Here is a 21,176-nt window from a genome sequence, read left to right on the forward strand (position 1 = left end):
CCGGGTGGGCTCGAACCACCAACCTTTCGGTTAACAGCCGAACGCGCTAACTATTGCGCCACGGAAGCCCAAAAATTAAATGGTCGTCAGGTATTGTGGAAAAACTTTGGCTTTTTACGTCAAATCTGAGACCTCACAACACCGCTCCCGGATGGGCTCGGACCACCAACCTTTCGGTTAAAAGCCAACCGCGCTAACCATTGCGCCAAGGAAGCCCAAAAAAATATGGTCGTCAGGTATTGTGGAAAAACTTTGGCTTTTTACGTTACATTTGAGATCCCACAACACCGGTACCGGGTGGGCTCGAACCACCAACCTCTTGGTTAACATTCGAACACGCTAACCATTGAGCCATGGAAGCTCAGAAATTAAACGGTTATCACTTATTGTGGAAAAGTTTTGAGTTTGTACGCTACATCTGAGACCCCACATCACCTCTCCCGGGTGGGCTCGAACCACCAAAATTTCAGTTAACAGCTGAACGCGCTAACCATTGCGCCACGGAAGAACAAAAATTAAATGTTCGTCAGGTATTGTGGAAAAACTCTGACTTTTTACGTTACATCTGAGACCTCACAACACCACTCCCGGGTGGGCTCGTACCACCCACCTTTCGGTTAACAGCTGAACCGCTAACCATTGCGCCACGGAAGCCCAAAAATTAAATTTTCGTCAGGTATTGTGGAAAAACTCTGACATTTTACGTTACATCTGAGACCTCACAACACCGCTCCCGGGAGGGTTCAAACCACCAGTCTTTTGAATAACAGCTGATCGCGCTAACCATTGCGCCACGGAAGCCAAAATATTAATTGGTCGTTGGTATTGTGGTAAAACCTTGACTTTTTACGTCAAATCTGAGACCTCACAACACCGCTCCCGGATGGGCTCGAACCACCAACCTTTCGGTTAAGAGCCGAACGCGCTAACCATTGCGCCACGGAAGCCCAAAAATTAAATGGTCATCAGGTATTGTGGAAAAACTTTGGCTTTTTCGTTACATTTGAGATCCCACAACACCGGTACCGGGTTGGCTCGAACCACCAACCTATTGGTTAACAGTCGAACACGCTAACCATTGAGCCATGGAAGCTCAGAAATTAACAGCCGAACGCGCTGACCATTGCGCAACGGAAGCCCAAAAATTAAATGTTCGTCAGGTATTGTGGAAAAATTTTGGATTTTTACGTTACATTTGAGATCTCACAACACCGCTCCCGGGTGGGCTCGAACCACCAAACTTTCGGTTAAGAGCCGAACGCGCTAACCATTGCGAAACGGAAGACGAAAAATTAAATGTTCGTCAGGTATTGTGGAAAAACTTTGGCTTTTTACGTTACATTTGAAACTTCACAACACCGCACCCGGGTGGGCCCGAACCACCAACCTTTTGTTGAACATCCGAACGCGCTTACCATGGAGCCAAAGAAGCTCAAAAATGAAATGGTCGTCAGGTATTGTGGAAAAACTTCGAGTTTTTACGTCACATCTGGGACCTTACAACACCGCACCCGGATGGGCTCGAACCACCAACCTTTCGGTTAACAGCCGAACGCGCTAACCATTGCGCCACGGAAGCCCGAAAATGATATGGTCGTCAGGTATTGTGGAAAAACTTTGACGTTTTACGTTACATCTGAGATCTCACAACACCGCTCCCGGTTGGGCTCGAACCACCAAACTTTCGGTTAACAGCCGAACGCGCTAACCAATTCGAAACGGAAGACGAAAAATTAAATGTTCGTCAGGTTTTGTGGAAAAACTTTGGCTTTTTACGTTACATTTGAAACTTCACAACACCGCACCCGGGTGGGCCCGAACCACCAACCTTTTGTTGAACATCCGAACGCGCTAACCATGGAGCCAAAGAAGCTCAAAAATGAAATGGTCGTCAGGTATTGTGGAAAAACTTTGGCTTTTTACGTTACATCAGAGATCTCACAACACCGCTCCCGGGTGGGCTCGAAATACCAACCTTTCGATTAACAGCTGAACGCGCTAACCATTGCAACACGGAAGCCCAAAAATTAAATGTTCGTCAGGTATTGTGGAAAAACTTTGGCTTTTTACGTTACATTTGAGATCTCACAACACCGCTCCCGGGTGGGCTCGAACCACCAACCTTTCGATTAACAGCCGAACGCGCTAACCATTGAGCCATGGAAGCTCAGAAAATAAATGGTCGTCAGGTATTGTGGAAAAACTTTGACTTTTTACGTCACATCTGAGACCTCACAACACCGCTCCCGGGTGGGCTCGAACCACCAACCTTTCGATTAACAGCTGAACGCGCTAACCATTGCAACACGGAAGCCCAAAAATTAAATGTTCGTCAGGTATTGTGGAAAAACTTTGGATTTTTACGTTACATCTGAGATCTCACAACACCGCTCCCGGATGGGCTCGAACCACCAACCTTTCGATTGACAGTTGAACGCGCTAACCATTGAGCCATGGAAGCTCAGAAAATAAATGGCCGTCAGGTATTGTGGAAAAACTTTGGATTTTTACGTTACATTTGAGATCTCACAACACCGCTCCCGAGTGTGCTCGAACCACCATCCTTTCTTTTAACAGCTGAACGCGCTAACCATTGCGCAACGGATGCCCCAAAAATTAAATGTTCGTCAGGTATTGTGGAAAATCTTTGGATTTTTACGTTACATTTGAGATCTCACAACACCAATCCCGAGTGGGCTCGAACCACCAACCTTTCACTTAACAGCTGAACGCGCTAACCATTGCGCAACGGAAGCCCAAAAATTATATGTTTGTCAGGTATTGTGGAAAAACTTTGAATTTTTACGTTACATTTGAGATCTCACAACACCGCTCCCGGGTGGGCTCGAACCACCAACCTTTCAGTTAACAGCCGAACGCGCTAACCATTGAGCCATGGAAGCTCAGAAAATAAATGGTCGTCAGGTATTGTGGAAAAACTTTGGCTTTTTACGTTACATTTGAAACTTCACAACACCGCACCCGGTTGGGCCCGAACCACCAACCTTTTTTTTAACAGCTGAACGCGCTAACCATTGCGCAACGGAAGCCCAAAAATTAAATGTTCGTCAGGTATTGTGGAAAAATTTTTTAATTTTTACGTTACATTTGAGATCTCACAACACCGCTGCCGAGTGGGCTCGAACCACCAACCTTTCGGTTAACAGCCGAACGTGCTAACCATTGCGCCACGGAAGCCCAAAAAGTAAATGGTCGTCAGGTATTGTGGAAAAACTTTGGTTTTTTACGTTACATTTGAAACTTCACAACACCGCACCCGGGTGGAATCGAACCACCAACCTTTCGGTTAACATCCGAACGCGCTAACCATGGAGCCAAGGAAGCTCAGGAATGAAATAGTCGTCAGGTATTGTGGAAAGACTTTGGCTTTTTACGTTACATTTGAAACTTCACAACACCGCACCCGGGTGGGCCTGAACCACCAACCTTTTCTTTAACATCCGAACGCGCTAACCATGGAGCCAAAGAAGCCCAAAAATGAAATGGCCGTCAGGTATTGAGGAAAAACTTTGACTTTTTACGTTACATCTGAGATCTCACATCACCGCTCCAAGATGGGCTCGAACCACCAACCTTTCGATTGACAGTCGAACGCGCTAACCATTGAGCCATGGAAGCTCAGAAAATAAATGGCCGTCAGGTATTGTGGAAAAACTTTGGATTTTTACGTTACATTTGAGATCTCACAACACCGCTCCCGAGTGTGCTTGAACCACCATCCTTTCTTTTAACAGCTAAACGCGCTAACCATTGCGCAACGGAAGCCCCAAAAATTAAATGTTCGTCAGGTATTGTGGAAAAACTTTGGAATTTTACGTTACATTTGAGATCTCACAACACCGCTCCCGAGTGGGCTCGAACCACCAACCTTTCGGTTAACAGCCGAACGCGCTAACCATTGCGCCACGGAAGCCCGAAAATGATATGGTCGTCAGGTATTGTGGAAAAACTTTGACGTTTTACGTTACATCTGAGATCTCACAACACCGCTCCCGGTTGGGCTCGAACCACCAAACTTTCGGTTAACAGCCGAACGCGCTAACCAATTCGAAACGGAAGACGAAAAATTAAATGTTCGTCAGGTTTTGTGGAAAAACTTTGGCTTTTTACGTTACATTTGAAACTTCACAACACCGCACCCGGGTGGGCCCGAACCACCAACCTTTTGTTGAACATCCGAACGCGCTAACCATGGAGCCAAAGAAGCTCAAAAATGAAATGGTCGTCAGGTATTGTGGAAAAACTTTGGCTTTTTACGTTACATCAGAGATCTCACAACACCGCTCCCGGGTGGGCTCGAAATACCAACCTTTCGATTAACAGCTGAACGCGCTAACCATTGCAACACGGAAGCCCAAAAATTAAATGTTCGTCAGGTATTGTGGAAAAACTTTGGCTTTTTACGTTACATTTGAGATCTCACAACACCGCTCCCGGGTGGGCTCGAACCACCAACCTTTCGATTAACAGCCGAACGCGCTAACCATTGAGCCATGGAAGCTCAGAAAATAAATGGTCGTCAGGTATTGTGGAAAAACTTTGACTTTTTACGTCACATCTGAGACCTCACAACACCGCTCCCGGGTGGGCTCGAACCACCAACCTTTCGATTAACAGCTGAACGCGCTAACCATTGCAACACGGAAGCCCAAAAATTAAATGTTCGTCAGGTATTGTGGAAAAACTTTGGATTTTTACGTTACATCTGAGATCTCACAACACCGCTCCCGGATGGGCTCGAACCACCAACCTTTCGATTGACAGTTGAACGCGCTAACCATTGAGCCATGGAAGCTCAGAAAATAAATGGCCGTCAGGTATTGTGGAAAAACTTTGGATTTTTACGTTACATTTGAGATCTCACAACACCGCTCCCGAGTGTGCTCGAACCACCATCCTTTCTTTTAACAGCTGAACGCGCTAACCATTGCGCAACGGATGCCCCAAAAATTAAATGTTCGTCAGGTATTGTGGAAAATCTTTGGATTTTTACGTTACATTTGAGATCTCACAACACCAATCCCGAGTGGGCTCGAACCACCAACCTTTCACTTAACAGCTGAACGCGCTAACCATTGCGCAACGGAAGCCCAAAAATTATATGTTTGTCAGGTATTGTGGAAAAACTTTGAATTTTTACGTTACATTTGAGATCTCACAACACCGCTCCCGGGTGGGCTCGAACCACCAACCTTTCAGTTAACAGCCGAACGCGCTAACCATTGAGCCATGGAAGCTCAGAAAATAAATGGTCGTCAGGTATTGTGGAAAAACTTTGGCTTTTTACGTTACATTTGAAACTTCACAACACCGCACCCGGTTGGGCCCGAACCACCAACCTTTTTTTTAACAGCTGAACGCGCTAACCATTGCGCAACGGAAGCCCAAAAATTAAATGTTCGTCAGGTATTGTGGAAAAATTTTTTAATTTTTACGTTACATTTGAGATCTCACAACACCGCTGCCGAGTGGGCTCGAACCACCAACCTTTCGGTTAACAGCCGAACGTGCTAACCATTGCGCCACGGAAGCCCAAAAAGTAAATGGTCGTCAGGTATTGTGGAAAAACTTTGGTTTTTTACGTTACATTTGAAACTTCACAACACCGCACCCGGGTGGAATCGAACCACCAACCTTTCGGTTAACATCCGAACGCGCTAACCATGGAGCCAAGGAAGCTCAGGAATGAAATAGTCGTCAGGTATTGTGGAAAGACTTTGGCTTTTTACGTTACATTTGAAACTTCACAACACCGCACCCGGGTGGGCCTGAACCACCAACCTTTTCTTTAACATCCGAACGCGCTAACCATGGAGCCAAAGAAGCCCAAAAATGAAATGGCCGTCAGGTATTGAGGAAAAACTTTGACTTTTTACGTTACATCTGAGATCTCACATCACCGCTCCAAGATGGGCTCGAACCACCAACCTTTCGATTGACAGTCGAACGCGCTAACCATTGAGCCATGGAAGCTCAGAAAATAAATGGCCGTCAGGTATTGTGGAAAAACTTTGGATTTTTACGTTACATTTGAGATCTCACAACACCGCTCCCGAGTGTGCTTGAACCACCATCCTTTCTTTTAACAGCTAAACGCGCTAACCATTGCGCAACGGAAGCCCCAAAAATTAAATGTTCGTCAGGTATTGTGGAAAAACTTTGGAATTTTACGTTACATTTGAGATCTCACAACACCGCTCCCGAGTGGGCTCGAACCACCAACCTTTCTCTTAACAGCTGAACGCGCTAACCATTGCGCAACGGAAGCCCAAAAGTTATATGTTCGTCAGGTATTGTGGAAAAGCTTTGAATTTTTACGTTACATTTGAGATCTCACAACACCACTCCCGGGTGGGCTCGAACCACCAACCTTTCGGTTAACAGCCGAACGCGCTAACCATTGAGCCATGGAAGCTCAGAAAATAAATGGTCGTCAGGTATTGTGGAAAAACTTTGGCTTTTTACGTTACATTTGAAACTTCACAACACCGCACCCGGGTGGGCCCGAACCACCAACCTTTTGTTTAACATCCGAACGCGCTAACCATGGAGCCAAAGAAGCCCAAAAATTAAATGGTCGTCAGGTATTGTGGAAAAACTTTGACTTTTTAAGTTACATCTGAGATCTCACAACACCGCTCCCGGATGGGCTCGAACCACCAACCTTTCGCTTAACAGCCGAACGCGCTAACCATTGAGCCATGGAAGCTCAGAAAATAAATGGCCGTCAGGTATCGTGGAAAAACTTTGGATTTTTACGTTACATTTGAGATCTCACAACACCGCTCCCGAGTGGGCTCGAACCACCAACCTTTCTTTTAACAGCTGAACGCGCTAACCATTGCGCAACGGAAGCCCAAAAATTAAATGTTCGTCAGGTATTGTGGAAATTTTTTTTAATTTTTACGTTACATTTGAGATCTCACAACACCGCTGCCGAGTGGGCTCGAACCACCAACCTTTCGGTTAACAGCCGAACGTGCTAACCATTGCGCCACGGAAGCCCAAAAAGTAAATGGTCGTCAGGTATTGTGGAAAAACTTTGGCTTTTTACGTTACATTTGAAACTTCACAACACCGCACCCGGGTGGAATCGAACCACCAACCTTTCGGTTAACATCCGAACGCGCTAACCATGGAGCCAAGGAAGCTCAGGAATGAGATGGTCGTCAGGTATTGTGGAAAGACTTTGGATTTTTACGTTACATCAGAGATCTCACAACACCGCTCCCGGGTGGGCTCGAACCACCAACCTTTCGATTAACAGCTGAACGCGCTAACCATTGCAACACGGTAGCCCAAAAATTAAATGTTCGTCAGGTATTGTGGAAAAACTTTGGATTTTTACGTTACATTTGAGATCTCACAACACCGCTCCCGAGTGGGCTCGAACCACCAACCTTTCTCTTAACAGCTGAACGCGCTAACCATTGCGCAACGGAAGCCCAAAAGTTATATGTTCGTCAGGTATTGTGGAAAAGCTTTGAATTTTTACGTTACATTTGAGATCTCACAACACCACTCCCGGGTGGGCTCGAACCACCGACCTTTCGGTTAACAGCCGAACGCGCTAACCATTGAGCCATGGAAGCTCAGAAAATTAATGGTCGTCAGGTATTGTGGAAAAACTTTGGCTTTTTACGTTACATTTGAAACTTCACAACACCGCACCCGGGTGGGCCCGAACCACCAACCTTTTGTTTAACATCCGAACGCGCTAACCATGGAGCCAAAGAAGCCCAAAAATTAAATGGTCGTCAGGTATTGTGGAAAAACTTTGACTTTTTAAGTTACATCTGAGATCTCACAACACCGCTCCCGGATGGGCTCGAACCACCAACCTTTCGCTTAACAGCCGAACGCGCTAAACATGGAGCCATGGAAGCTCAGAAAATAAATGGCCGTCAGGTATCGTGGAAAAACTTTGGATTTTTACGTTACATTTGAGATCTCACAACACCGCTCCCGAGTGGGCTCGAACCACCAACCTTTCTTTTAACAGCTGAACGCGCTAACCATTGCGCAACGGAAGCCCAAAAATTAAATGTTCGTCAGGTATTGTGGAAAATTTTTTTAATTTTTACGTTACATTTGAGATCTCACAACACCGCTGCCGAGTGGGCTCGAACCACCAACCTTTCGGTTAACAGTCGAACGTGCTAACCATTGCGCCACGGAAGCCCAAAAAGTAAATGGTCGTCAGGTATTGTGGAAAAACTTTGGCTTTTTACGTTACATTTGAAACTTCACAACACCGCACCCGGGTGGAATCGAACCACCAACCTTTCGGTTAACATCCGAACGCGCTAACCATGGAGCCAAGGAAGCTCAGGAATGAGATGGTCGTCAGGTATTGTGGAAAGACTTTGGATTTTTACGTTACATCAGAGATCTCACAACACCGCTCCCGGGTGGGCTCGAACCACCAACCTTTCGATTAACAGCTGAACGCGCTAACCATTGCAACACGGTAGCCCAAAAATGAAATGTTCGTCAGGTATTGTGGAAAAACTTTGGATTTTTACGTTACATTTGAGATCTCACAACACCGCTCCCGAGTGGGCTCGAACCACCAACCTTTCTCTTAACAGCTGAACGCGCTAACCATTGCGCAACGGAAGCCCAAAAGTTATATGTTCGTCAGGTATTGTGGAAAAGCTTTGAATTTTTACGTTACATTTGAGATCTCACAACACCGCTCCCGGGTGGGCTCGAACCACCAACCTTTCGGTTAACAGCCGAACGCGCTAACCATTGAGCCATGGAAGCTCAGAAAATAAATGGTCGTCAGGTATTGTGGAAAAACTTTGGCTTTTTACGTTACATTTGAAACTTCACAACACCGCACCCGGGTGGGCCCGAACCACCAACCTTTTGTTTAACATCCGAACGCGCTAACCATGGAGCCAAAGAAGCCCAAAAATTAAATGGCCGTCAGGTATTGTGGAAAAACTTTGACTTTTTACGTTACATCTGAGATCTCACAACACCGCTCCCGGATGGGCTCGAACCACCAACCTTTCGCTTAACAGCCGAACGCGCTAACCATTGAGCCATGGAAGCTCAGAAAATAAATGGCCGTCAGGTATTGTGGAAAAACTTTGGATTTTTACGTTACATTTGAGATCTCACAACACCGCTCCCGAGTGGGCTCGAACCACCAACCTTTCTCTTAACAGCTGAACGCGCTAACCATTGCGCAACGGAAGCCCAAAAGTTATATGTTCGTCAGGTATTGTGGAAAAGCTTTGAATATTTACGTTACATTTGAGATCTCACAACACCGCTCCCGGGTGGGCTCGAACCACCAACCTTTCGGTTAACAGCCGAACGCGCTAACCATTGAGCCATGGAAGCTCAGAAAATAAATGGTCGTCAGGTATTGTGGAAAAACTTTGGCTTTTTACGTTACAATTGAAACTTCACAACACCGCACCCGGGTGGGCCCGAACCACCAACCTTTTGTTTAACATCCGAACGCGCTAACCATGGAGCCAAAGAAGCCCAAAAATTAAATGGTCGTCAGGTATTGTGGAAAAACTTTGACTTTTTAAGTTACATCTGAGATCTCACAACACCGCTCCCGGATGGGCTCGAACCACCAACCTTTCGCTTAACAGCCGAACGCGCTAACCATTGAGCCATGGAAGCTCAGAAAATAAATGGCCGTCAGGTATTGTGGAAAAACTTTGGATTTTTACGTTACATTTGAGATCTCACAACACCGCTCCCGAGTGGGCTCGAACCACCAACCTTTCTTTTAACAGCTGAACGCGCTAACCATTGCGCAACGGAAGCCCAAAAATTAAATGTTCGTCAGGTATTGTGGAAAATTTTTTTAATTTTTACGTTACATTTGAGATCTCACAACACCGCTGCCGAGTGGGCTCGAACCACCAACCTTTCGGTTAACAGCCGAACGTGCTAACCATTGCGCCACGGAAGCCCAAAAAGTAAATGGTCGTCAGGTATTGTGGAAAAACTTTGGCTTTTTACGTTACATTTGAAACTTCACAACACCGCACCCGGGTGGAATCGAACCACCAACCTTTCGGTTAACATCCGAACGCGCTAACCATGGAGCCAAGGAAGCTCAGGAATGAAATGGTCGTCAGGTATTGTGGAAAGACTTTGGATTTTTACGTTACATCAGAGATCTCACAACACCGCTCCCGGGTGGGCTCGAACCACCACCCTTTCGATTAACAGCTGAACGCGCTAACCATTGCAACACGGTAGCCCAAAAATTAAATGTTCGTCAGGTATTGTGGAAAAACTTTGGATTTTTACGTTACATTTGAGATCTCACAACACCGCTCCCGAGTGTGCTCGAACCACCATCCTTTCTTTTAACAGCTGAACGCGCTAACCATTGCGCAACGGAAGCCCCAAAAATTAAATGTTCGTCAGGTATTGTGGAAAAACTTTGGATTTTTACGTTACATTTGAGATCTCACAACACCGCTCCCGAGTGTGCTCGAACCACCAACCTTTCTCTTAACAGCTGAACGCGCTAACCATTGCGCAACGGAAGCCCCAAAAATTAAATGTTCGTCAGGTATTGTGGAAAAACTTTGGATTTTTACGTTACATTTGAGATCTCACAACACCGCTCCCGAGTGGGCTCGAACCACCAACCTTTCGGTTAACAGCCGAACGTGCTAACCATTGCGCCACGGAAGCCCAAAAAGTAAATGGTCGTCAGGTATTGTGGAAAAACTTTGGCTTTTTACGTTACATTTGAAACTTCACAACACCGCACACGGGTGGAATCGAACCACCAACCTTTCGGTTAACATCCGAACGCGCTAACCATGGAGCCAAGGAAGCTCAGGAATGAAATGGTCGTCAGGTATTGTGGAAAGACTTTGGCTTTTTACGTTACATTTGAAACTTCACAACACCGCACCCGGGTGGGCCTGAACCACCAACCTTTTCTTTAACATCCGAACGCGCTAACCATGGAGCCAAAGAAGCCCAAAAATTAAATGGCCGTCAGGTATTGTGGAAAAACTTTGACTTTTTACGTTACATCTGAGATCTCAAAACACCGCTCCCGGATGGGCTCGAACCACCAACCTTTCGATTGACAGTCGAACGCGCTAACCATTGAGCCATGGAAGCTCAGAAAATAAATGGCCGTCAGGTATTGTGGAAAAACTTTGGATTTTTACGTTACATTTGAGATCTCACAACACCGCTCCCGAGTGTGCTTGACCCACCATCCTTTCTTTAAACAGCTAAACGCGCTAACCATTGCGCAACGGAAGCCCCAAAAGTTAAATGTTCGTCAGGTATTGTGGAAAAACTTTGGATTTTTACGTTACATTTGAGATCTCACAACAGCGCTCTCGAGTGGGCTCGAACCACCAACCTTTCTCTTAACAGCTGAACGCGCTAACCATTGCGCAACGGAAGCCCAAAAATTATATGTTCGTCAGGTATTGTGGAAAAGCTTTGAATTTTTACGTTACATTTGAGATCTCACAACACCGCTCCCGGGTGGGCTCGAACCACCAACCTTTCGGTTAACAGCCGAACGCGCTAACCATTGAGCCATGGAAGCTCAGAAAATAAATGGTCGTCAGGTATTGTGGAAAAACTTTGGATTTTTACGTTACATCAGAGATCTCACAAAACCGCTCCCGGGTGGGCTCGAACCACCAATCTTTCGATTAACAGCTGAACGCGCTAACCATTGCAACACGGAAGCCCAAAAATTAAATGTTCGTCAGGTATTGTGGAAAAACTTTGGCTTTTTACGTTACATTTGAAACTTCACAACACCGCACCCGGGTGGGCCCGAACCACCAACCTTTTGTTTAACATCCGAACGCGCTAACCATGGAGCCAAAGAAGCCCAAAAATTAAATGGTCGTCAGGTATTGTGGAAAAACTTTGACTTTTTAAGTTACATCTGAGATCTCACAACACCGCTCCCGGATGGGCTCAAACCACCAACCTTTCGCTTAACAGCCGAACGCGCTAACCATTGAGCCATGGAAGCTCAGAAAATAAATGGCCGTCAGGTATTGTGGAAAAACTTTGGATTTTTACGTTACATTTGAGATCTCACAACACCGCTCCCGAGTCTGCTCGAACCACCATCCTTTCTTTTAACAGCTGAACGCGCTAACCATTGCGCAACGGAAGCCCCAAAAATTAAATGTTCGTCAGGTATTGTGGAAAAACTTTGGATTTTTACGTTACATTTGAGATCTCACAACACCGCTCCCGAGTGGGCTCGAACCACCAACCTTTCGGTTAACAGCCGAACGTGCTAACCATTGCGCCACGGAAGCCCAAAAAGTAAATGGTCGTCAGGTATTGTGGAAAAACTTTGGCTTTTTACGTTACATTTGAAACTTCACAACACCGCACCCGGGTGGGCCCGAACCACCAACCTTTTGTTTAACATCCGAACGCGCTAACCATGGAGCCAAAGAAGCTCAAAAATGAAATGGTCGTCAGGTATTGTGGAAAAACTTTGAGTTTTTACGTCACATCTGGGACCTTACAACACCGCACCTGGATGGGCTCGAACCACCAACCTTTCGGTTAACAGCCGAACGCGCTAACCATTGCGCCACGGAAGCCCAAAATGATATGGTCGTCAGGTATTGTGGAAAAACTTTGACGTTTTACGTTACATCTGAGATCTCACAACACCACTCCCGGATGGGCTCGAACCACCAACCTTTCGATTGACAGCCGAACGCGCTAACCATTGAGCCATGGAAGCTCAGAAAATAAATGGCCGTCAGGTATTGTGGAAAAACTTTGGATTTTTACGTTACATTTGAGATCTCACAACACCGCTCCCGAGTGTGCTCGAGCCACCAACCTTTCTTTTAACAGCTGAACGCGCTAACCATTGCGCAACGGAAGCCCCAAAAATTAAATGTTCGTCAGGTATTGTGGAAAAACTTTGGATTTTTACGTTAGATTTGAGATCTCACAACACCGCTCCCGAGTGGGCTCGAACCACCATCCTTTCTTTTAACAGCTGAACGCGCTAACCATTGCGCAACGGAAGCCCCAAAAATTAAATGTTCGTCAGGTATTGTGGAAAAACTTTGGATTTTTACGTTACATTTGAGATCTCACAACACCGCTCCCGAGTGTGCTCGAACCACCAACCTTTCTCTTAACAGCTGAACGCGCTAACCATTGCGCAACGGAAGCCCCAAAAATTAAATGTTCGTCAGGTATTGTGGAAAAACTTTGGATTTTTACGTTACATTTGAGATCTCACAACACCGCTCCCGAGTGGGCTCGAACCACCAACCTTTCGGTTAACAGCCGAACGTGCTAACCATTGCGCCACGGAAGCCCAAAAAGTAAATGGTCGTCAGGTATTGTGGAAAAACTTTGGCTTTTTACGTTACATTTGAAACTTCACAACACCGCACACGGGTGGAATCGAACCACCAACCTTTCGGTTAACATCCGAACGCGCTAACCATGGAGCCAAGGAAGCTCAGGAATGAAATGGTCGTCAGGTATTGTGGAAAGACTTTGGCTTTTTACGTTACATTTGAAACTTCACAACACCGCACCCGGGTTAGCCTGAACCACCAACCTTTTCTTTAACATCCGAACGCGCTAACCATGGAGCCAAAGAAGCCCAAAAATTAAATGGCCGTCAGGTATTGTGGAAAAACTTTGACTTTTTACGTTACATCTGAGATCTCAAAACACCGCTCCCGGATGGGCTCGAACCACCAACCTTTCGATTGACAGTCGAACGCGCTAACCATTGAGCCATGGAAGCTCAGAAAATAAATGGCCGTCAGGTATTGTGGAAAAACTTTGGATTTTTACGTTACATTTGAGATCTCACAACACCGCTCCCGAGTGTGCTTGACCCACCATCCTTTCTTTAAACAGCTAAACGCGCTAACCATTGCGCAACGGAAGCCCCAAAAGTTAAATGTTCGTCAGGTATTGTGGAAAAACTTTGGATTTTTACGTTACATTTGAGATCTCACAACAGCGCTCTCGAGTGGGCTCGAACCACCAACCTTTCTCTTAACAGCTGAACGCGCTAACCATTGCGCAACGGAAGCCCAAAAATTATATGTTCGTCAGGTATTGTGGAAAAGCTTTGAATTTTTACGTTACATTTGAGATCTCACAACACCGCTCCCGGGTGGGCTCGAACCACCAACCTTTCGGTTAACAGCCGAACGCGCTAACCATTGAGCCATGGAAGCTCAGAAAATAAATGGTCGTCAGGTATTGTGGAAAAACTTTGGATTTTTACGTTACATCAGAGATCTCACAAAACCGCTCCCGGGTGGGCTCGAACCACCAATCTTTCGATTAACAGCTGAACGCGCTAACCATTGCAACACGGAAGCCCAAAAATTAAATGTTCGTCAGGTATTGTGGAAAAACTTTGGCTTTTTACGTTACATTTGAAACTTCACAACACCGCACCCGGGTGGGCCCGAACCACCAACCTTTTGTTTAACATCCGAACGCGCTAACCATGGAGCCAAAGAAGCCCAAAAATTAAATGGTCGTCAGGTATTGTGGAAAAACTTTGACTTTTTAAGTTACATCTGAGATCTCACAACACCGCTCCCGGATGGGCTCAAACCACCAACCTTTCGCTTAACAGCCGAACGCGCTAACCATTGAGCCATGGAAGCTCAGAAAATAAATGGCCGTCAGGTATTGTGGAAAAACTTTGGATTTTTACGTTACATTTGAGATCTCACAACACCGCTCCCGAGTCTGCTCGAACCACCATCCTTTCTTTTAACAGCTGAACGCGCTAACCATTGCGCAACGGAAGCCCCAAAAATTAAATGTTCGTCAGGTATTGTGGAAAAACTTTGGATTTTTACGTTACATTTGAGATCTCACAACACCGCTCCCGAGTGGGCTCGAACCACCAACCTTTCGGTTAACAGCCGAACGTGCTAACCATTGCGCCACGGAAGCCCAAAAAGTAAATGGTCGTCAGGTATTGTGGAAAAACTTTGGCTTTTTACGTTACATTTGAAACTTCACAACACCGCACCCGGGTGGGCCCGAACCACCAACCTTTTGTTTAACATCCGAACGCGCTAACCATGGAGCCAAAGAAGCTCAAAAATGAAATGGTCGTCAGGTATTGTGGAAAAACTTTGAGTTTTTACGTCACATCTGGGACCTTACAACACCGAACCTGGATGGGCTCGAACCACCAACCTTTCGGTTGACAGCCGAACGCGCTAACCATTGCGCCACGGAAGCCCAAAATGATATGGTCGTCAGGTATTGTGGAAAAACTTTGACGTTTTACGTTACATCTGAGATCTCACAACACCACTCCCGGATGGGCTCGAACCACCAACCTTTCGATTGACAGCCGAACGCGCTAACCATTGAGCCATGGAAGCTCAGAAAATAAATGGCCGTCAGGTATTGTGGAAAAACTTTGGATTTTTACGTTACATTTGAGATCTCACAACACCGCTCCCGAGTGTGCTCGAGCCACCAACCTTTCTTTTAACAGCTGAACGCGCTAACCATTGCGCAACGGAAGCCCCAAAAATTAAATGTTCGTCAGGTATTGTGGAAAAACTTTGGATTTTTACGTTAGATTTGAGATCTCACAACACCGCTCCCGAGTGGGCTCGAACCACCAACCTTTCTCTTAACAGCTGAACGCGCTAACCATTGCAACACGGAAGCCCAAAAATTAAATATTCGTCAGGTATTGTGGAAAAACATTGGATTTTTACGTTACATCTGAGATCTCACAACACCGCTCCCGGGTGGGCTCGAACCACCAACCTTTCGATTAACAGCTGAACGCGCTAACCATTGCAACACGGAAGCCCAAAAATTAAATGTTCGTCAGGTATTGTGTAAAAACTTTGGCTTTTTACGTTACATTTGAAACTTCACAACACCGCACCCGGGTGGGCCCGAACCACCAACCTTTTGTTTGATATCCGAACGCGCTAACCATGGAGCCAAAGAAGCCCAAAAATTAAATGGTCGTCAGGTATTGTGGAAAAACTTTGACTTTTTACGTTACATCTGAGATCACACAACACCGCTCCCGGATGGGCTCGAACCACCAACCTTTCGATTAACAGCCGAACGCGCTAACCATTGAGCCATTTAAGCTCAGAAAATAAATGGCCGTCAGGTATTGTGGAAAAACTTTGGATTTTTACGTTACATTTGAGATCTCACAACACCGCTCCCGAGTGGGCTCGAACCACCGACCTTTCTTTTAACAGCTGAACGCGCTAACCATTGCGCAACGGAAGCCCAAAAATTAAATGTTCGTCAGGTATTGTGGAAAAATTTTGGATTTTTACGTTACATTTGAGATCTCACAACACCGCTGCCGAGTGGGCTCGAACCACCAACATTTCGGTTAACATCCGAAAGCGCTAAACATGGAGCCAAGGAAGCTCAGGAATGAAATGGTCGTCAGGTATTGTGGAAAAACTTTGGCTTTTTACGTTACATTTGAGACTTCACAACACCGCTCCCGGGTGGGCTCGAACCACCAAACTTTTGGTTAACATCCGAACGCGCTAACCATGGAGCCAAGGAAGCTCAGGAGTGAAGTGGTCGTGAGGTATTGTGGAAAAACTGACATTTTACGTTACATCTGAGAGCTCACAACACCGCTCCCGGGAGGGTTCAAACCACCAACCTTTTGGTTAACATCCGAACGCGCTAACCATGGAGCCAAGGAAGCTCAGGAGTGAAGTGGTCGTGAGGTAATGTGGAAAAACTTTGGCATTTTACGTTACATTTGAGATTCCACAACACCGCTACCGAGTGGGCTCTAACCACCGACCTATTGGTTAACAGCCGAACGCGCTAACCATTGAGCCACGAAAGCTCAGAAATTAAATGGTTATCACGTATTGTGGAAAAGTTTTGAATTTTTACGCTACATCTGAGACCCCACAACACCTCTCCCGGGTGGGCTCGAACCACCAACCTTTCGGTTAACAGCTGAACCGCTAACCATTGCGCCACGGAAGCCCAAAAGTTAAATTTTCGTCAGGTATTGTGGAAAAACTCTGACATTTTACGTTACATCTGAGAGCTCACAACACCGCTCCCGGGAGGGTTCAAACCACCAGTTTTTGAATAACAGCTGATCGCGATAACCATTGCGCCACGGAAGCCCAAAAATTAAATGGTCGTTGGTATTGTGGTAAAACCTTGACTTTTTACGTCAAATCTGAGACCTCACAACACCGCTCCCGGATGGGCTCGAACCACCAACCTTTCGGTTAAGAGCCGAACGCGCTAACCATTGCGCCACGGAAGCCCAAAAATTAAATGGTCGAGACCCCACAACACCTCTCCCGGGTGGGCTCGAACCACCAAAATTTCAGTTAACAGCTGAAGGCGCTAACCATTGCGCCACGGAAGAACAAAAATTAAATGTTCGTCAGGTATTGTGGAAAAACTCTGACTTTTTACTTTACACTTGAGATCTCACAACACCGCTCCTGGTTGGGCTCGAACCACCAACCTTTTGATTAACAGCCAAACGCGCTAACCATTGAGCCATGGAAGCTCAGAAAATAAATGGTCGTCAGGTATTGTGGAAAAACTTTGGATTTTTACGTTACATTTGAGATCTCACAACACCGCTCCCGAGTGGGCTCGAACCACCAACCTTTCGGTTAACAGCCGAACGTGCTAACCATTGCGCCACGGAAGCCCAAAAAGTAAATGGTCGTCAGGTATTGTGGAAAAACTTTGGCTTTTTACGTTACATTTGAAACTTCACAACACCGCACACGGGTGGAATCGAACCACCAACCTTTCTCTTAACAGCTGAACGCGCTAACCATTGCGCAACGGAAGCCCCAAAAATTAAATGTTCGTCAGGTATTGTGGAAAAACTTTGGATTTTTACGTTACATTTGAGATCTCACAACACCGCTCCCGAGTGGGCTCGAACCACCAACCTTTCGGTTAACAGCCGAACGTGCTAACCATTGCGCCACGGAAGCCCAAAAAGTAAATGGTCGTCAGGTATTGTGGAAAAACTTTGGCTTTTTACGTTACATTTGAAACTTCACAACACCGCACACGGGTGGAATCGAACCACCAACCTTTCGGTTAACATCCGAACGCGCTAACCATGGAGCCAAGGAAGCTCAGGAATGAAATGGTCGTCAGGTATTGTGGAAAGACTTTGGCTTTTTACGTTACATTTGAAACTTGACAACACCGCACCCGGGTGGGCCTGAACTACCAACCTTTTCTTTAACATCCGAACGCGCTAACCATGGAGCCAAAGAAGCCCAAAAATTAAATGGCCGTCAGGTATTGTGGAAAAACTTTGACTTTTTACGTTACATCTGAGATCTCAAAACACCGCTCCCGGATGGGCTCGAACCACCAACCTTTCGATTGACAGTCGAACGCGCTAACCATTGAGCCATGGAAGCTCAGAAAATAAATGGCCGTCAGGTATTGTGGAAAAACTTTGGATTTTTACGTTACATTTGAGATCTCACAACACCGCTCCCGAGTGTGCTTGACCCACCATCCTTTCTTTAAACAGCTAAACGCGCTAACCATTGCGCAACGGAAGCCCCAAAAGTTAAATGTTCGTCAGGTATTGTGGAAAAACTTTGGATTTTTACGTTACATTTGAGATCTCACAACACCGCTCTCGAGTGGGCTCGAACCACCAACCTTTCTCTTAACAGCTGAACGCGCTAACCATTGCGCAACGGAAGCCCAAAAATTATATGTTCGTCAGGTATTGTGGAAAAGCTTTGAATTTTTACGTTACATTTGAGATCTCACAACACCGCTCCCGGGTGGGCTCGAACCACCAACCTTTCGGTTAACAGCCGAACGCGCTAACCATTGAGCCATGGAAGCTCAGAAAATAAATGGTCGTCAGGTATTGTGGAAAAACTTTGGATTTTTACGTTACATCAGAGATCTCACAAAACCGCTCCCGGGTGGGCTCGAACCACCAATCTTTCGATTAACAGCTGAACGCGCTAACCATTGCAACACGGAAGCCCAAAAATTAAATGTTCGTCAGGTATTGTGGAAAAACTTTGGCTTTTTACGTTACATTTGAAACTTCACAACACCGCACCCGGGTGGGCCCGAACCACCAACCTTTTGTTTAACATCCGAACGCGCTAACCATGGAGCCAAAGAAGCCCAAAAATTAAATGGTCGTCAGGTATTGTGGAAAAACTTTGACTTTTTAAGTTACATCTGAGATCTCACAACACCGCTCCCGGATGGGCTCAAACCACCAACCTTTCGCTTAACAGCCGAACGCGCTAACCATTGAGCCATGGAAGCTCAGAAAATAAATGGCCGTCAGGTATTGTGGAAAAACTTTGGATTTTTACGTTACATTTGAGATCTCACAACACCGCTCCCGAGTCTGCTCGAACCACCATCCTTTCTTTTAACAGCTGAACGCGCTAACCATTGCGCAACGGAAGCCCCAAAAATTAAATGTTCGTCAGGTATTGTGGAAAAACTTTGGATTTTTACGTTACATTTGAGATCTCACAACACCGCTCCCGAGTGGGCTCGAACCACCAACCTTTCGGTTAACAGCCGAACGTGCTAACCATTGCGCCACGGAAGCCCAAAAAGTAAATGGTCGTCAGGTATTGTGGAAAAACTTTGGCTTTTTACGTTACATTTGAAACTTCACAACACCGCACCCGGGTGGGCCCGAACCACCAACCTTTTGTTTAACATCCGAACGCGCTAACCATGGAGCCAAAGAAGCTCAAAAATGAAATGGTCGTCAGGTATTGTGGAAAAACTTTGAGTTTTTACGTCACATCTGGGACCTTACAACACCGCACCCGGATGGGCTCGAACCACCAACCTTTCGGTTAACAGCCGAACGCGCTAACCATTGCGCCACGGAAGCCCAAAATGATATGGTCGTCAGGTATTGTGGAAAAACTTTGACGTTTTACGTTACATCTGAGATCTCACAACACCACTCCCGGATGGGCTCGAACCACCAACCTTTCGATTGACAGCCGAACGCGCTAACCATTGAGCCATGGAAGCTCAGAAAATAAATGGCCGTCAGGTATTGTGGAAAAACTTTGGATTTTTACGTTACATTTGAGATCTCACAACACCGCTCCCGAGTGTGCTCGAGCCACCAACCTTTCTTTTAACAGCTGAACGCGCTAACCATTGCGCAACGGAAGCCCCAAAAATTAAATGTTCGTCAGGTATTGTGGAAAAACTTTGGATTTTTACGTTAGATTTGAGATCTCACAACACCGCTCCCGAGTGGGCTCGAACCACCAACCTTTCTCTTAACAGCTGAACGCGCTAACCATTGCAACACGGAAGCCCAAAAATTAAATATTCGTCAGGTATTGTGGAAAAACATTGGATTTTTACGTTACATCTGAGATCTCACAACACCGCTCCCGGGTGGGCTCGAACCACCAACCTTTCGATTAACAGCTGAACGCGCTAACCATTGCAACACGGAAGCCCAAAAATTAAATGTTCGTCAGGTATTGTGTAAAAACTTTGGCTTTTTACGTTACATTTGAAACTTCACAACACCGCACCCGGGTGGGCCCGAACCACCAACCTTTTGTTTGATATCCGAACGCGCTAACCATGGAGCCAAAGAAGCCCAAAAATTAAATGGTCGTCAGGTATTGTGGAAAAACTTTGACTTTTTACGTTACATCTGAGATCACACAACACCGCTCCCGGATGGGCTCGAACCACCAACCTTTCGATTAACAGCCGAACGCGCTAACCATTGAGCCATTTAAGCTCAGAAAATAAATGGCCGTCAGGTATTGTGGAAAAACTTTGGATTTTTACGTTACATTTGAGATCTCACAACACCGCTCCCGAGTGGGCTCGAACCACCGACCTTTCTTTTAACAGCTGAACGCGCTAACCATTGCGCAACGGAAGCCCAAAAATTAAATGTTCGTCAGGTATTGTGGAAAAATTTTGGATTTTTACGTTACATTTGAGATCTCACAACACCGCTGCCGAGTGGGCTCGAACCACCAACATTTCGGTTAACATCCGAAAGCGCTAAACATGGAGCCAAGGAAGCTCAGGAATGAAATGGTCGTCAGGTATTGTGGAAAAACTTTGGCTTTTTACGTTACATTTGAGACTTCACAACA

The 21,176-nt window shown here is 45.9% G+C and overlaps 10 non-coding genes across 10 annotated transcripts; all 10 read right to left on the reverse strand.

The window, feature by feature from the left end:
- Positions 1-874: 874 nt before the first annotated feature.
- TRNAK-CUU (transfer RNA lysine (anticodon CUU)) lies at positions 875-947 on the reverse strand. The gene has a single exon. It is a non-coding gene; the product is annotated as a tRNA-Lys (tRNA).
- Positions 948-2,388: 1,441 nt separating this feature from the next.
- Positions 2,389-2,461, reverse strand: TRNAD-GUC (transfer RNA aspartic acid (anticodon GUC)). Its single transcript has one exon. It is a non-coding gene; the product is annotated as a tRNA-Asp (tRNA).
- Positions 2,462-3,566: 1,105 nt separating this feature from the next.
- On the reverse strand, positions 3,567-3,639 carry TRNAD-GUC (transfer RNA aspartic acid (anticodon GUC)). Its single transcript has one exon. It is a non-coding gene; the product is annotated as a tRNA-Asp (tRNA).
- Positions 3,640-4,743: 1,104 nt separating this feature from the next.
- TRNAD-GUC (transfer RNA aspartic acid (anticodon GUC)) lies at positions 4,744-4,816 on the reverse strand. The gene has a single exon. It is a non-coding gene; the product is annotated as a tRNA-Asp (tRNA).
- Positions 4,817-5,921: 1,105 nt separating this feature from the next.
- TRNAD-GUC (transfer RNA aspartic acid (anticodon GUC)) lies at positions 5,922-5,994 on the reverse strand. Its single transcript has one exon. It is a non-coding gene; the product is annotated as a tRNA-Asp (tRNA).
- A 5,078-nt stretch (positions 5,995-11,072) lies between these two features.
- On the reverse strand, positions 11,073-11,145 carry TRNAD-GUC (transfer RNA aspartic acid (anticodon GUC)). Its single transcript has one exon. It is a non-coding gene; the product is annotated as a tRNA-Asp (tRNA).
- Positions 11,146-13,722: 2,577 nt separating this feature from the next.
- Positions 13,723-13,795, reverse strand: TRNAD-GUC (transfer RNA aspartic acid (anticodon GUC)). The gene has a single exon. It is a non-coding gene; the product is annotated as a tRNA-Asp (tRNA).
- A 1,399-nt stretch (positions 13,796-15,194) lies between these two features.
- Positions 15,195-15,269, reverse strand: TRNAD-GUC (transfer RNA aspartic acid (anticodon GUC)). Its single transcript has one exon. It is a non-coding gene; the product is annotated as a tRNA-Asp (tRNA).
- A 1,978-nt stretch (positions 15,270-17,247) lies between these two features.
- TRNAK-CUU (transfer RNA lysine (anticodon CUU)) lies at positions 17,248-17,320 on the reverse strand. The gene has a single exon. It is a non-coding gene; the product is annotated as a tRNA-Lys (tRNA).
- Positions 17,321-18,382: 1,062 nt separating this feature from the next.
- On the reverse strand, positions 18,383-18,455 carry TRNAD-GUC (transfer RNA aspartic acid (anticodon GUC)). Its single transcript has one exon. It is a non-coding gene; the product is annotated as a tRNA-Asp (tRNA).
- Between the last annotated feature and the right edge of the window lie 2,721 nt (positions 18,456-21,176).

The sequence above is a fragment of the Phalangium opilio genome, unplaced genomic scaffold (assembly GCF_054372755.1).
Source record: "Phalangium opilio isolate 3A_F unplaced genomic scaffold, DU_Popi_V2 ptg000082l_1, whole genome shotgun sequence".
Lineage (NCBI taxonomy): Eukaryota > Metazoa > Arthropoda > Arachnida > Opiliones > Phalangiidae > Phalangium > Phalangium opilio.